The sequence below is a fragment of the Bufo bufo genome, chromosome 1, assembly GCF_905171765.1.
Source record: "Bufo bufo chromosome 1, aBufBuf1.1, whole genome shotgun sequence".
Lineage (NCBI taxonomy): Eukaryota > Metazoa > Chordata > Amphibia > Anura > Bufonidae > Bufo > Bufo bufo.
In genome coordinates this window covers 666,214,579-666,231,785 of record NC_053389.1, presented here as the reverse complement: position 1 = coordinate 666,231,785, position 17,207 = coordinate 666,214,579, and the positions used below count along the sequence as shown (strand labels likewise).

At 44.6% G+C, this 17,207-nt stretch overlaps 1 pseudogene; it reads right to left on the bottom strand.

Moving 5' to 3' along the window:
• Positions 1-9,222: 9,222 nt before the first annotated feature.
• On the bottom strand, positions 9,223-16,540 carry LOC120985850 (annotated as a pseudogene).
• Between the last annotated feature and the right edge of the window lie 667 nt (positions 16,541-17,207).

The window sequence follows — 17,207 nt, the reverse complement described above, 5'->3', positions numbered from 1 at the left end:
ATGTCAGCCTGCTCCACCTTCACCAAGCTTTGTCCTCCACTTTTTTGCAGTCTCTTGGCATTCTTGTTGATTTTCTTTTGCACTCTTCCTAGTATCTGTTCATCCAATAAGTGAAGAAATATGTGTTTTTTTGCTTTTGGTACTTTAAGAATAGTTTTTCCATATTCATTGCTCTTACCTTCTATTGCTTTTGATCTACGTTTTAAAGTAAAACATCCTCCACAGAGGGTGCAGGATGAAGTAGCAATCCTAACCGTAGAGTAATCTTCAGATGCCCATTGTGCCCATATAAGTGTGGCAACTGTAACATCCATAGCCACATAATGAACTGTGCAGAGGAGAATCAGTAGATGGGATTAGGTGTCCGGCATTTGTTTGTGGGAGTGGTTGGTTTGGTTTCCAGTGACTCCTGAATAAAGGCCACTGAGCATTAGCAATCTGTGTACTCTAGTCAGTTGTTAGAGCTACAGCAATGTAAACTGAGGGAATGATACTGTATGTGAGGCAATCTGACACCTTCTGCATGTCGCTGGAGAATTGCATTGTAAAGGAAGGGCAGAATTTAATCGTCAGATCCAAGAATTAAAAGGTTTTGTAATAAGAAACTAATAGGTAACAAATAGGCAACAACGGGTAGCATGGTGGCTCAGTGGTTAGTACTGGTGCCTTGTGGTTCTAGGTTTGAATCCAACCAAGAACAACATTTGCATGGGTTTTCTCTGGGTAAGTTAGACAGTAACTGATGGCAACGCCTGTAAACTCTGTGGAATAGGTTGACATGATAAATTAATGCCGAATCCAGTTATTGGAGTATTTCATGTATTTTGTATATGGCTGCACTTTCAAATAAAACAAATGGAAATTGTCAATTGCGGCTTTCACAAGCTCCGATTGTATTGGATGTTTGTATTTTGCATTCCTTTATGCCTCTAATAGGCATTCCACTCTTCTGTTCTGTCATAAGGACAGAAAAACTGACTGCAAGCAAAATATGGATCCATCACATAACGGGTACCAATTAGGCTTGAGCGAATCGAGCTACAGATCAGAGATCCGAAGTCAATTCGTTCAAACACTTCGGTTTTAATTCTGTCTGAGACCTGTCTCTGTACAGCATTAAAATGTATTGCCTTTATGTAGACTAAATTAGTTTTTCCCAAAGTTGTGCAAGACTTCGGAGAATTAATTCAGTATTCATTTCAGGCAACTTTAAAAACATTTCAATTTAGGAATCTGAGGTAAGTTTGGTACCAAGGTACCAGCCGGTACTAAAGCCAACTTCGGATTCCTAATTTTAAATGTTTTTAAGAAATGAATACCAAATGAATTCACTAGAGTCTCACATGACTTCGGGTGAAATGAAGTTTGGCTCCACAAAGCCAATACAGTTTAATGCTGTACGGAGACAGCATTAAAATTGAAGTGTTTGACCGAATCGACTTCGGAACTATGATCCGAAGCTCGATTTGCTCAACACTAGTACCAACGATGCCCAATTGACCCTAATGGGGTCAATCAGTTTTCTGTCATTTCACTGGAAAAAATAAGACACTATTTTGCTGCACTATTTTGTTTTATGGAATCTGTGACAAAGGCCCCTAACACACAAGAACTCTGCTTTTATTAAAGGGAACGTGACATCTCGGATATGCAATTTCAACTGCCTACAGTAAATTATTCATGCGCTTATGGAGATCTGGTATTAATTCCTCTTGCGGTAAGAATTAGAAGATGCAAATGTGCTGTAATAGTGAAGTAAATGTGCTGAAAATGCACTTTTAATCTTCTTCCCGCCATATAGAAATGAGTCCATTCAAGTCAAAGAGGCCAGTGTTTTACTTCTCTGAGTCAAGATTTCGCCCCCCCCCCCCCCCAATGCATCTGAATTGACGTTCTTTCAGGCAGAGAATGTCATCCCTGAGTTCCATTAGATCTCACGTAGGGTCCGTCAATCAAGATGCAGGAGTCAGAGGAGCGGGTAAGCCTTGACTTGGAGGAGTAAAACACCAGCTTCCTTGACTTGAAAGGGGGAAGGAAGATAGCATGAACATGTTTTCCATCTGGATACACATTGGGTGTCTCCCTTAGCCTGTAGACAACACACATGAAGTAGGTCTTGAAACATGGAAGCAAGTATGGCCAAGCAGCAGGGAGGGGTTACTTGTAGGTTCACTTTTGGAGCCTTCCATGGACTTGCTAATTACATGCCATTTATACAATAGAAACATATACACATGATCCCGGGATTCTGTCTGTGTTTTCTTCAGTCACTTCTTCAGTCACTGTGTCATATATGACACCACTAAGCTGTTCAGTAGCAAGTAGGTCTTAAAGGGGTTCTCCAAGAGTATAAAATGTCCCCTCATGGAATATACTTACCCCGGTCCCCGCTCCCGGTGCCGCTCCTGGTCCCCGCACCTCCGCTGCTGCTGCTTCTCCCTGCACACCGATGAAAACATCCGTGTCGGGGGGAGCAGCCAATGGCAGGCGGGGACGGAGATGAGCCTCCATAGGGTCACTGGTGATGCTAGGGAGGCTCGTCCTCATCTGCCATTGGCTGCTTCCACCCGACACCGGATGTTTTTTATCCATGTGCAGGGAGAAGCAGCAGCAGCGGAGGTGCGGGGACCAGGAGCGGCGCCGGGAGCTGGGACCAGGGTAAGTATATTCCATGTGGGGTGCCTAACACATGAGGGGACATTTTATACTTTTGGAGAACCCCTTTAATTTCTCTGTATTTTCTTTAAAGGCAAGTGGTGTATGGTCCAATCACCATCACTGATGGCTAAATAATATGCACAAATTCATCCCTCATATAAGAAATGTATTTGTAGATATAGAAAGACATGGAAATAATTTATAAATACCCTTAACATTTACTAAGACTGGCACAGCAAGCTCCACAACCTTTCTTTCCAGGTTGCTATTTATATTATCTTTTATTGTGGTAAGGCCTCGTGTGCAAGACTGTATGCCTTTAATGGAGCTGCAAAATACGGATGCAGTCCGTGTGCCATCCACATTTTTTTGTGGGCCCATTGACAATGGGTCTGTGGTCCGGATTTTGCAAACCTATTCTATCTTTTTGCAGAACAGGCATACAAATTTGGAAAGCACACAGATGATTTGTGTGCTTTCCTCATCCGTATGCTCATGCCACAAAAGGATAGAACTCTTCGCATACTTGGCTGCAAAATGTAGACCACTGACCTATTGAAATTAATAGGTCTGCAAAAATGCAGATGCAACACGAACAGTATTCGTATTTTGCGAATCTGCGACAAATTAGGGCTTTCTGAGGATAGGCCATTGTAAAGGATCTCCTGACACCCCGACTGCGTACCTCTGTTGATGGATGCTACCAGTGCCTCCCGAGGACTCCAAGCACTCCGCTCTACACCAAAACCACCACAGGAACCAGGAACAGGAACAGCTCTTACAAGAGCTAGGAGTAATAGCCGGGGAAGTAGACACGTATAGCAATCCCCACACACATGAGACCAGGCTCTATGTTGAATGTAGAACAGGAACTCTTTATTGAACACACAGCATTGACTTATATACACATGACATACTGAGGACCTGACATAGCAGCCAATCCTGTACAGTTTAAACACAAAACTAACCCTATTCAACAAACACACTGGCATTGTCTTTGACGCAATCAACAAAATACAATGGGCATTGTCTTTGACGCAATCAACAAAATACAATTACCAAAACATATTGGGCTCTACCTGTGATACAATTACCAAACATAATGGCTAACTTAATCACTCACAGACAGAAACCACACATTTTTCCCAAAACACAGAAAACACCTCAAAACCCCACATATCCCCATAATGTATACATCCATGGATAGCTCTGATCTGGGTGAACAACATATCCAGAAATCACCCAGATCCGAGCAGGGGTTCCCGAATTCCATGGAAGTCACATTTGGCCGGCCGCAAGCATGGCTTTCCTGCCCAAAACAGTTCCACAGATTTAAGCTATGCGGCCGGTCTGTCTTCTCCTTCAAAGTTAGTATGGGCCATAATCCTGAGGCAAGAGGCTGGCAAACAGGCCCCTCCAAAACCCAGTGGCGAGGTTATTTTCGCCACACATCTCCCCCTCCCAGGGAAGACTAACCAGATACCTGACCTCACGCTGGTCGGTACCTGAGTTAGTCTGGCAGTCCACCCACAACCAAATACTAGACCTGCTGAATTTGGTAGCCTGTCTCTGTCCAGTGAGTCCACCAAGGTTATGTTGGTAACTGGTACTCCCGGTCTCTGTGTTGCTCCCTGGCTTGGAGTGGAGGTTGCTTTGTGGGTAGGGATCAGCGGTACTCTGCCCTGGTGCCAGCGCTACCATGGAAGAAGCCTGGTTGTTGGAGGGGGAGACCTACTATCTCCCCTTTGGATACCCAGCTCTGCTGCTGGAGGGGGAGACCGACTGTCTCCCCTTTGGCTAAACAGCCCTGTTGCTGGGGGACAGGACTGACTGTCCCTACCCCCTGTGCTGTAAGTGCACAGACCATGGTCCCATCTGCACTGTTGTGGGGCTTACTGTCTCCCCCTGGTGCGTTAAGCTGCTGCTGGGGAGAGGGGGTAACGAGCTCCTCTCCCATACATACTTCCAGCCGCTGGGGAGGGCAAACGACCGTCTCCGCTCCCAATACAGTGTCCTGCTGCTGGGGAAAGGAGACTTTGCTCTCTATTCCCTGCTGGACACTCTGCCGCTGGGGGACAGGACCAACTGTCTCTGCCCCCTGTAACTCAGCCTGCCACTGGGGAATGGAGACTGGGCTCCCAATTCCCAATAAATCACATTGTTGCTGGGGGACAGGACCGACTGTCTCTGCCCCCTGTAACTCAGCCTGCCGCTGGGGAATGGAGACTGAGCTCCCAATTCCCTGCAGGACCAGTGGAGAGACCTCGGTCCCATCTCCACCGGCCCCCTGGGGTTCTTCCCAGTAAACCTCCACAATATCTTCCCAGCTGAAGAGGTCTGGCTCTGGGTCTGTCACTCTGCTCTCTCGCTGAGCCTTCCCAATGGAGTGGAAGAGATCTCGGTAGTCCTGCTCCAGTTCCCACTCCAGGGTTGCTAGGTGAGCCAGGTCTTTCTCTACCTCATGGGGGTCATCCCAATCCTGCCTAGCCTCCCTCTCATAGAAAATGTCCTGAAGTCTGGACTGTGCAGGGCTCCCGAAGTCAGGCTCTGCAAAGGACTCCCATAACAAGCCAGGACCATCAAACTCCTTTCCCTCTGGCTTGTCATGCTGTCCAGGGTATATACTGTGCCATATACCACCAGAGCGCCTGGTAGGCATCCTCCAGCCATAGCTCCTGCCATACCCGGTGCTCTAGTTCCTTCACCCATTCCTCCAGGGGCTGCTCTCCCAGGAAGGGCATCCGCAGGGCTACTTGCTTCTGCAATCGCTGCTCTTCACTGGGGAGACTCTCGCCTCGCTGGTATTGTACCTTATCCAGGGCCTGGTACCAGATGCCTTTCCTTAATGCATCCCGGCCATCCAGGTCTTTCTCATCGTATGCCACTGCTGGTTCCATTCTGGTGCTGTCAGGGTCGCTGTACTGGGACATTGGTTGCCCTTAAATTGTAATTCCAGGGAATGATGTCTCCTGTAGCTGTCCTTCTGGCTGTGGGAACGATCCCACCGCTGCCACCAATGTAAAGTATCTCCTGACACCCCGACTGCGTACCTCTGTTGATGGATGCTACCAGTGCCTCCCGAGGACTCCAAGCACTCCGCTCTACACCAAAACCACCACAGGAACCAGGAACAGGAACAGCTCTTACAAGAGCTAGGAGTAATAGCCGGGGGAGTAGACACGTATAGCAATCCCCACACACATGAGACGAGGCTCTATGTTGAATGTAAAACAGGAACTCTTTATTGAACCCACAGCATTGACTTATATATACATGACATACTGAGGACCTGACATAGCAGCCAATCCTGTACAGTTTAAACACAAAACTAACCCTATTCAACAAACACACTGGCATTGTCTTTGACGCAATCAACAAAATACAATGGGCATTGTCTTTGACGCAATCAACAAAATACAATTACCAAAACACATTGGGCTCTGCCTGTGATACAATTACCAAACATAATGGGCTAACTTAATCACTCACAGACAGAAACCACACATTTTTCCCAAAACACAGAAAACACCTCAAAACCCCACATATCCCAATAATATATACATCCATGGATAGCTCTGATCTGGGTGAACAGCATATCCAGAAATCATCCAGATCCGAGCAGGAGTTCCCGAATTCCATGGAAGTCACATTTGGCCGGCCGCAAGCATGGCTTTCCTGCCCAAAACAGTTCCACAGATTTAAGCTGTGCGGCCGGTCTGTCTTCTCCTTCAAAGTTAGTATGGGCCATAATCCTGAGGCAAGAGGCTGGCAAACAGGCCCCTCCAAAAACCCAGTGGCGAGGTCATTTTCCCCTCTTCTTCATTCTGGCTTCACCCCTCATCTCAGCTACTTGCTCCTGTTAGCAGCTCACAGCATGATTTTTTGACCTATCCATTTGTTCATCGGTGTATGATCTGCACAGTTTGGAATAAACTTCTTCACAGTCTACAAGGTGTCGTTTGGATCGAGTCACTGTCAGCCAATTCAACTAAGATTGATGGTTACCTCTATCTCAGCACAACTGTAAGTTACAGAGATCACACTTTCAATGCTTAGATTGGAGAGGCAGAACAGCCCTTTAAGATGATTTCATTCTCCTTTTGCAGATGTATTGGCTACTATAATTATTCTTCAAGGGATTTATTAACTGCAGTGACCAAAGTTGGCTATTAACTTGGCCTCCATTTATTCAGTGTATAACACCCTAAATATTCTAGGCATGAGTAAATTGGTTTCATCAGCTATAGGGCTCATTAATGTATGCTGTTCAAAGAAATATGGGGACAACCGTTTTGTGCTGAAAAGTCTGTGGCCCACATTTACTAAGACTGGCCTATTTTCAACCCGTTTAAAGGACATCTGTCAGCAAATTTGTACCTATGAAACTGTCTGACCTGTTACATGTGCACTTGGCAGCTGAAGGCATCAGTGTTGGTCCTATGTTCATATGTGCCCGCATTGCTGAGAAAAATTATGTTTTAATATATGCAAATACGCCTCAAGGAGCAACAGGGGCGTTGCCATTACACCTAGAGGCTCTGCTCTCTCTGCAACTGCTGCATCCTCTGCACTTTTATTGACAGGGACAGGCAGTGTAAATGTGATCATGCCTGCCTAGCCCTGTCAAAGTGCAGAGGGTGCAGCAGTTGCAGAGAGAGCAGAGCATCCATGTTCCTACACCTCCGATCTACAGATCTTTAGACCACTGAAAAAGGTCCGTATGGAGAGAGTGGCTATTTAATTTTTGCAATTTATTAATCTTGTAACAGGATCATAGACTTTTCTGTCTAAATGTGTAAATAAATTACCCAAATTGCAAGAGATTTTTCTGAGTGCCGCAAGTTCATACTACTGTATATTGACTGTCCAAGTCCTTGCTGGCACTAGTTTGCAACAATAGTGTGCAGTACTCCATTCTGAAAAATCATTATTGCGGATGTGTCTTTACAGACAAATCACAGTTCTAGATAGTCTCATGAAAGCAAGTTGCACACACTTTGTGGTGTTGTGCATCTTTTTTGCAACTTGCTATCGCGCTACGCATGTTGCCGGATAGCCCCATCCTTACCCTTTGCTAAATGCATAGTTAAATATATTGTAGATATTTCTAGCAATGCTTATCTGCCAGGGAAGCAAAGGATCTGTCACGTCAAGATCCAACATGACAAATTCTTGTTTCCCCCAACATCTGTGATTGGGGGCAGCTGGGCCCCATGACATTTGTGTGTTATACCAATACGTATCTATTTATAGCCAGCTATAGAGACAGGACATGAGATGTGGATGTCCCAGAGAGCAGCAACAAAATTAGGGACTGGTGAGAACAAACCTCTAATTTTAGAGCAACCCTTAGGCCAGGGAACAGCAACGTTCAGCACTCCAGCTGTTGTGAAACTACAATTCCCAATATGCTCTATTCATTTTTAGGAGAGTTCTTAAAAGAGCAGAGCAAGTATGCATGCTGGGAGTTGTAGATTCACAACAGCTGAAGTGCCGGAGGTTGCCTACCCCTGCCTTAGGCTATGGGGAACCACATTCATTGGTGCTAGGTGTGGTGTGGTAGTGCGACATTGCAGTCTTATGTCACGTGATTACAAGCTGCCATGTAGCTCAGTTTTTGGAAAATGTTTATCATGTGACGTTACCTTTTTGAGGTTATATTTACATGTTTTTGAATGGTTTGATTAAGGCTACTTTCACACTCGCGTTTGGTGTGGATCCGTCATGGATCTGCACAAACGCATCCGTTCAAATAATACAACCGCATGCATCCGTTCAGAATGGATCCGTTTGTATTATCTTTAACATAGCCAAAACGGATCATTCCTGAACACCATTGAAAGTCAATGGAGGACGGATCAGTTTTCTATTGTGCCATATTGTGTCAGTGAAAACAGATCCGTCTCCGTTGACTTACATTGTGTGCCAGGACAGATCCGTTTGGCTCAGTTTCGTCAGACGGACACCAAAACGCTGCAAGCAGCGTTTTGGTGTCCGCCTCCAAAGCGGAATGGAGGCAAACTAATGCATTCTGTGCGGATACTTTTCCATTCAGAATGCATTAAGGGCAAAACTAATCCATTTTGGACCACTTGTGAGAGCCCTGAACGGATCTCACAAACTGAAAGCCTAAACGCCAGTGTAAAAGTAGCCTAAAAAAGAAAACCTATGACTGAGGATACATTCCCATGACAGTGAAAGAAAAACGGCCGTCAAAAAAATGTCCATTTTTAACAGCAGTTTTTTTCATGGATGCCTTTCTGAAAAACAGCCATTTAAAACAATCCCCTTGAAGAGGGTCTGTCTGTCTGTGAAAACAGAAAAAAATAAGACATCTTCTGTTTTTTGGATGGCCGTTATTCACAGCCCGTTAAAAAATAAGAGGTCAGTGTGAACAGGACCATAGACTGAGTGTAGCCTTACAGTTTTTACAATACTGGATCATTTCTATTACAAGAAGGCCAATTATTTTAATACAGTCATTTTCTGCTAGTCCAGAATTGTATAGCACATTCAGGATGAGACGCGAATGGCCTGAGAAGAGGTAAAAATGAAGACATCAGACAGAGTTTAGAGCATTTATTGGATGCGGAGCAAGGTTCAGCTGAGTTACAGGTTTTAAGACCACATTCTAAGATTGTTCGTGATTTCCTCGACTTTTTAAAGAAACCAGTCATTAGCAGAATCTGCTCTTGTCTGTAATCCGGCTTGTCCTCACCGCCTCCTTCAATTACTGGACAGTGCAGCTAGGCTTCTTGTTCCTGGTAATTTTTACAGAGTTTTTCCCATCTCGAATCTTCTTCACCTCTTCTATGATCTAAGTGAGCAAAGATCCCAAGTATGAGAATTTGTTTTACGTTGGAAAAAAAAAAAAAGAAAGCAAAATGGAACTGATTTTCAATTGTCGAAAACTTTGTGCAACAAAATCTGCCGTGTGAAGGTACCCTTTGTGTATGGCCACACGGAGCGGATTTTCTGCAGCAGATTGACATGTTTCAGAAGCAAAATCCATGGCAATTCTGTGGCAAAATCCCCATGTGCTACATGTGGATTTATTGCTGATTTTGCTGTCGATTTGCCGCAGATTTCACCTTATTGCATTGCAAAGTGTGAAATCCATGCTGGAAAGCAGCATCATAAATTAACATGCTGCAGATATAAAATCCATACAGCAGATCACTTTACGTTGCGGATTGATTTCTTAAAACTGAATCCAATTTGCTGGTCCTATGCCACACACGACTCCACAGCGTATTTATCCCGGTTGGAAATACCCTTATAGACGTCATTTCTTTTTAGAAGTACTGCTACGTGTTTACTGTGGATCTAAATCAAAGAGCATGCAGAAAAATAATCACCCTTGCTGATGATACCAGTAAATGCATTTACAATACATCTGCCTGCTAGGCACGTGCCTCAGGGGACAACCATTGCTAGCCAACATCATCAACTGAGGATTATGCTGAAGATTTCCAGCGGATTTCTCAGAACGAATTTTCAAAACATAAATGTATTATGCCAGCTTTATTATTCCAGATTTTGTGTTTGTGTGGGTTTCCTCTGTGTACTCCGGTTTCCTCCCACACTCCAGAGACATACTGATAGGGAACTTAGATTGTGAGCCCCATTGGGGACAGCTTGATGCTAGAGTCTGTAAAATGCTCTGGAATATGTCAGCGCTATATAAGTGCATAAAATAAATAAATAATAAATAAATTCTATCCATAGGAGTATGTTTTTTCCAACCAAATAATACTGCACAGGAATCTTAGGACTGTATTGTTGGGTCTGAAAATACACAGAAATGCAATTCCAGGTAAACATTCGAGGCCAGGCTATTGAGCTGGGTTCTATACCGTATGAGCACGCTTGTGTAATTCTATCCTGTGTGACATGTAACTGCTCTCAGGTACCAAGAGTTCCTCTTATAACCAAGAAAACTACAAAATATCACTTACATCTTTTGGAAATGGAAAGCCTCCACATTCCAGCTTAGAGAAGATCAGCTCATCATTGACTTTCACCTCAAAGCTTCCTGTAGTTAATAAAAGAAAGAATTAATAAACACACAAGCGTTTCCACATATACAGATTGTGACGGACCGCCTGGTACCTTCGTCAGAAAAGGCGGTCCGTCACACCGATATTCCCATATTAAATATCTGTCTACTCAACAATTCATTCATAGACTGAAATTCCATACTGGCATACTATGACAGGAAAGCTCCCAGCGCAGAAGTTAAACGGAACATAAGCCCTCATTATACTGATGGAGAGTGTTCTTTGTCCTCCCCTTGGCTGCATCTGCCAGGGTTACACCTATATGCTTGTTACTACATGGAGTACTGTACAGGCATCCACTAAAACAAAATAAAATGTATGCCATGCAATATGGTTTTTGTTTTTTTCTTAAACATAGGTGACCGTTGCCACTTGGTGGCATCTCTTAAACTTGTGTGACTGAGGTTTCCATCAGGAAACTCTCTTGATGGAAACCTCAGATGGATACTGTAGATATAGTGTGAATAGATCTTAGAGTGCGTTAAAGACCATCTGTCAGCAAAATCAACCCAGAGCCTCCATAATGCCAAGACACCCATATGGAGCGGTTATGGCTACCTATGGTTAATATTTTTGAACCAATGACAACTCCCAGCTGTCCACTCTTTACAGGAAAGAGTTAAAACATTCTAAGGGTCCATTCACACGGGCAGGTAGTGCACTTGTGAAAATAAGTGTTTCACTGTGAGTTGCTGCACTTTTGTGATTCTGTTATTGCAGAGCATACAAACTTTGAGGGAACGTTCGTAACTGTCGTCATGGTAGCCCAGAGACAATAGCCCGAGTTATAAAATAGAACAGAATACGTATATATAAAACATGATACATATGTTTTGTGGAACAGTTAACATTTTTGTTCAGTCTTATGATCTCACATGGTTCAGCGTTCTTCATCTGGTGTATTGTAGCCCCCTTCTATGGTGACAGATTTACCTCCATATGGACACGGCAAATTCTTTTATAGAGAAAGACGGAATAATACTCACCAACTCTGCCTACGCCACCACTAATGTCCGCATCAGGTACATGCTCCTTGATTTCAAGGGCAAGCTCCCGATAACGGGGCTCATACCCTCACTTTCCACTACAAAACAACATAAGGGAAAATGAATCAATTAACCTTACAATTACACATTGTTGATTTAAAGGGGTTCTCCAAGATTTGGGTTGCATAAAATTGAAAACAACAAAACATAAAAAGCCTAATTTTAAAATGCCCTGCTGGTTCCCTCCACTACAATCTCCACTGGTCCTGCAGTGGTCTTGTGCCATTCATCCTTCTGGTGACCACTGCAGCCAGTCACTTGCCTCAGCAGTCATGTGTTGTTCATGCACACATGACCACTGAGCCCAGTGATTGGCTGAAGCGTTCTCGTGAACGATGGCGATAAATGTGATGTTTTCACTACAGGCCCTGCTGCATGACCAGAGCAGCGGTGCTGGGTTGATAGGACATTTTAAAGGGTTTTCTGACTTCAGCAAAAGCCATTTATCATGTAGAAAAAGTTGACAGTTTCTAAGGAATTTTGCCAACAGGGCAAACATTAAAAAAAAAGTGCCCCCCCCCAATATCAAATAACACTGACTTTAAATGTTGCATACACAGCTCGGTAGTCACCACTATACACAGTGTTAGGGCTCATGCACACGACCATATGTTTTTTGTATCTCGATATGTACTTAGCTATTACCAACCCCCTGAGGAACCCTTAAAGGGGGAAACGCGTCGGGGTTATTATATCAATTAACTATGACTAAGGGATAGGTACATTGTTACTTCTTTTTCTATCTGTACTAATTCATCCATTTACTCCCCTCTATGGGGAATTTTCTCTACCTAGGGCTAATTTAGGGTCAGACAGGGCAGGCACGAGGACAGGGAAATCCCACCATCAGGGATTGTCCCTGGGCAGAGGCTTAGTTAGGGCGGACATAGGGAGAGTTTCCTTTTCTCCCCTATTTCTGGTCATTTTTCTAGACCTCTGATTCCTGCCTCTGTCATTGCCTTAGTCAATTGCACCTTTATCCTGATATCAACAAATTCCATTACTGGTTGTTTCTAGTGGATGTCACATGCCCAGTTGTATTTGGGCTATATCATTGCCCTTGTGTATATTTTTTGTTTGTCTTAAATTGTAGGGCGTCCTTTTATCCTTAAAAGTTAAGTCTTAGGGGTCCTTCATTTTCCTTTAGTTGTGTTTAGAAGAGTACTATCCATGTCCATGATGTGAACAATAATAGGACATGTTCTATCATTTGCGGGACGGACATACGGAAACGGAATTCACACGGAGTAACTTCCGTTTTTTGTGGACCCATTGTGGACAAAAAAACGGGATGGACACGGAAAGAAAATACGTTTGTGTGCATGAGCCCTTAGACTGCTGCGGGTTGATAACCCCCTGGCTTGTACTGGCTAGCATTAGGCTACCTGCATATAATGTGGGTAGCATCTGGTTTTTCTCCATGGATTCTTGTGTGGAAAAAACACAGCTTAACACAGTACAAGCAATGTGTATGAGATTAAATACATCTCATTCATGTACACTTTGCTTCTGGGTCTGTATGTTAGAGGGGCTGAAGAGAGGGAGGAGTAATGTGATTTACACGGGGCTGATGTTATTTACATGGCGCTACAGTATATATATATATATTATAATGCCAATGGCAGCCTTCCAGATTTGTATATACACTGTTTAAAAAAATAAAGGGAACACTTAAACAACACAATGTAACTCCAAGTCAATCACACTTCTGTGAAATCAAACTGTCCACTTAGGAAGCAACACTGAGTGACAATCAATTTCACATGCTGTTGTGCAAATGGGATAGACAACAGGTGGAAATTATAGGCAATTAGCAAGACACCCCCAATAAAGGAGTGGTTCTGCAGGTGGTGACCACAGACCAATTCTCAGTTCCTATGCTTCCTGGCTGATGTTTTGGTCACTTTTGAATGCTGGCGGTGCTTTCACTCTAGTGGTAGCATGAGACGGAGTCTAAAACCCACACAAGTGGCTCAGGTAGTGCAGCTTATCCAGGATGGCACATCAATGTGAGCTGTGGCAAGAAGGTTTGCTGTGTCTGTCAGCGTAGTGTTCAGAGCATGGAGGCGCTACCAGGAGACAGGCCAGTACATCAGGAGATGCGGAGGAGGCCGTAGGAGGGCAACAACCCAGCAGCAGGACCGCTACCTCCGCCTTTGTGCCAGGAGGAACAGGAGGAGCACTGCCAGAGCCCTGCAAAATGACCTCCAGCAGGCCACAAATGTGCATGTGTCTGCTCAAACGGTCAGAAACAGACTCCATGAGGGTGATACGAGGGCCCGACATCCACAGGTGGGGGTTGTGCTTACAGCCCAACACCGTGCAGGACGTTTGGCATTTGCCAGAGAACACCAAGATTGGCAAATTCGCCACTGGCGCCCTGTGCTCTTCACAGATGAAAGCAGGTTCACACTGAGCACATGTGACAGACGTGACAGAGTCTGGAGACGCCGTGGAGAACATTCTGCTGCCTGCAACATCCTCCAGCATGACCGGTTTGGCATTGGGTCAGTAATGCAGTAATGGTGTGGGGTGGCATTTCTTTGGAGGGCCGCACAGCCCTCCATGTGCTCGCCAGAGGTAGCCTGACTGCCATTAGGTACCAAGATGAGATCCTCAGACCCCTTGTGAGACCATATGCTGGTGCGGTTGGCCCTGGGTTCCTCCTAATGCAAGACAATGCTAGACCTCATGTGGCTGGAGTGTGTCAGCAGTTCCTGCAAGACGAAGGCATTGATGCTATGGACTGGCCAGCCCGTTCCCCAGACCTGAATCCAATTGAGCACATCTGGGACATCATGTCTCGCTCTATCCACCAACGTCACGTTGCACCACAGACTGTCCAGGAGTTGGCAGATGCTTTAGTCCAGGTCTGGGAGGAGATCCCTCAGGAGACCGTCCGCCACCTCATCAGGAGCATGCACAGGCGTTGTAGGGAGGTCATACAGGCACGTGGAGGCCACACACACTACTGAGCCTCATTTTGACTTGTTTTAAGGACATTACATCAAAGTTGGATCAGCCTGTAGTGTGTTTTTCCACTTTAATTTTGAATGTGACTCCAAATCCAGACCTCCATGGGTTGAAAAATTTGATTTCCATTTTTTATTTTTGTGTGATTTTGTTGTCAGCACATTCAACTATGTAAAGAACAAAGTATTTCAGAAGAATACTTAATTAATTCAGGATGTGTTATTTTTGTGTTCCCTTTATTTTTTTGAGCAGTATATATATATATATATATATATATATATATATACTGCTATATATAATGTGTATGACAGGCTTATACATATATTATATATGGGTATGTATGCTGCATAGCGGACACATATATATCATAAAGAGGCGGCCATGTGCAGCACTGTGATACAACATTATTATAATAAAGACCACATCTCTTATTGCATTGCCAACTTGTCCCCAAACTTACTGGCTGTAACTTGTGACCCAGGTGCCAGGGGAGCCCAGACAAGACCAGAGTACAGCCTAAGAAAGCCTCCCACTACAGACATGCCGCTCCTCCACTGACTAATGACATGTGGGCAAGTGTTTGTCACGTGACCCACCCAGTGACATCACTAGGGTGTGGGGATAAAAGCAGGGCCCAGGAGACTTGAGAACCAGAGCGGGCGCGGTCTGGATGCAAGTGAAAGCAGCCAGCGTCCAGCAACTCCTGCCCTGGTGGATCACAGACTTTAGGATCAAGCCACTGATGAGCAGGGGGAGCACACGCACATGCACATTCGCTGACAGCAGCGCCCAGCAGCATGATTTAGATCTCCATTGCTGGTGCTGCTAATCAGCTATACACGTGGACTGCGCCCCTTCTACTTGCTGGAGCGATGCGTCCCGTGTGGTTGCACCCCTCGCCCACGTCTAGAAACGGCCCTGCTGGTGAGCATTTGTGCCTCTGTGCGCTCCCAAAGTCCCAGGTACCAGAAATGCCGGCACTTTTTCCTATAGTGTGCAAGCACGACCACTGATGCCGGATTGCAGGGTGGTTGTAACCATGGAAATGAGCTGTGTATAATGTGATGGCAAAATGTATCAAGGAGGCAATATGGACAATCACAATACATTAGTAAGTGCCTTGTATTCACTTTCTCTACATGATAAATGCTATTTGCTGAAGTGACACAACCCCTTAATTTTTTCATCTTACAAAGCGCTTTGCTCCCTACCAAATTAACAAATTTTACCGGGATTGATGGATTCAGTTCTAGGTCTGTTTCCTGTTCATTCAGTTTAAATACTTGAAACACATAAAAAGTTACTATTATTGCGGTATCCTTTTTATGTGTAAGACCCTCCTGATACTCAGTGGTGTACATTGCGTGACAGAAGAAAAGGGCTTATAAAATCCTGCAGCTGGAGCGGATACATGCGCCTGACCCCACATTACACTGAACATTTAACCCCTGGAATCCCGGTTATTTACTCTGTACCATAAGCACCAGGACAGAGTAGAAGGCTTCAATGTTCTCCTCTACAATTGTTGTGTGGATAGCTTATTACATACCCTGTATTGTTCTAAATAATCTTCTAAAGCAATGATACAGGCTGAGCGCCAGCAACAATATAGCAACCTGGCACTGTACCAGCAGCAGCTTACCAGTATTCTACGTGGATCTTCATTGTTTGTGCCTGCATTCTCCTGCTTTCTGGTGATGCTGAAGGCTGTAGCGCTGGGCTTTAAAGAAGCCGATGGGAGTGGTACAAGACAAACCAGCTTTGGAAATCTGCCTAGTCATCCCCCTGGTGTGTTCCATGTCACATGACCTGTTACATGAAACCAGTAGTACAATGTCCTACCTGCTTACATAGGAGCACAGAAGCTAGGATCCTGCCTAGAAACCAGCCACAAACACAAGGCTCTTCTATGGCAACGTCCACAACTGTGGGGGAGATTTCTCACAACTGATATATATGGTGCTATGGGCAACTAAGCTAGCTTTCCTTTACACCAGTTTTCATCCATTTCCCCCTGCTTAGTAAATAGATGCAGCATCAGTGTAAAGCCTCATTCACACGTCAGTGATTTCCATCAGTGAGGCCTCATGCACACGACCGTATGTATTTTGCGGTCCGCAAAAAATACGGATGACGTCCGTGTGCATTCCGTATTTTGCGGAACAGAACAGCTGGCCCCTAATAGAACAGTACTATCCTTGTCCGTAATGCGGACAATAATAGGACATGTTCTAATTTTTGGCGGAACAGAAATACGGACATACGGAAATGGAATGCAAGCGGAGTACCTTCCGTTTTTTTGGGGCACCTATTGAAATGAATGGTTCTGCATACGGTCCGCAAAAACCCCCCAAAAAAAACGAACGGACACGGAATGAAAATACGGTACATTCATAAGCATAAGGCCTGATTGTGAGCCAAAACCAGGATTGGAGCCTCCATAGACATAAGGTATAAGGGAAAGATCTGC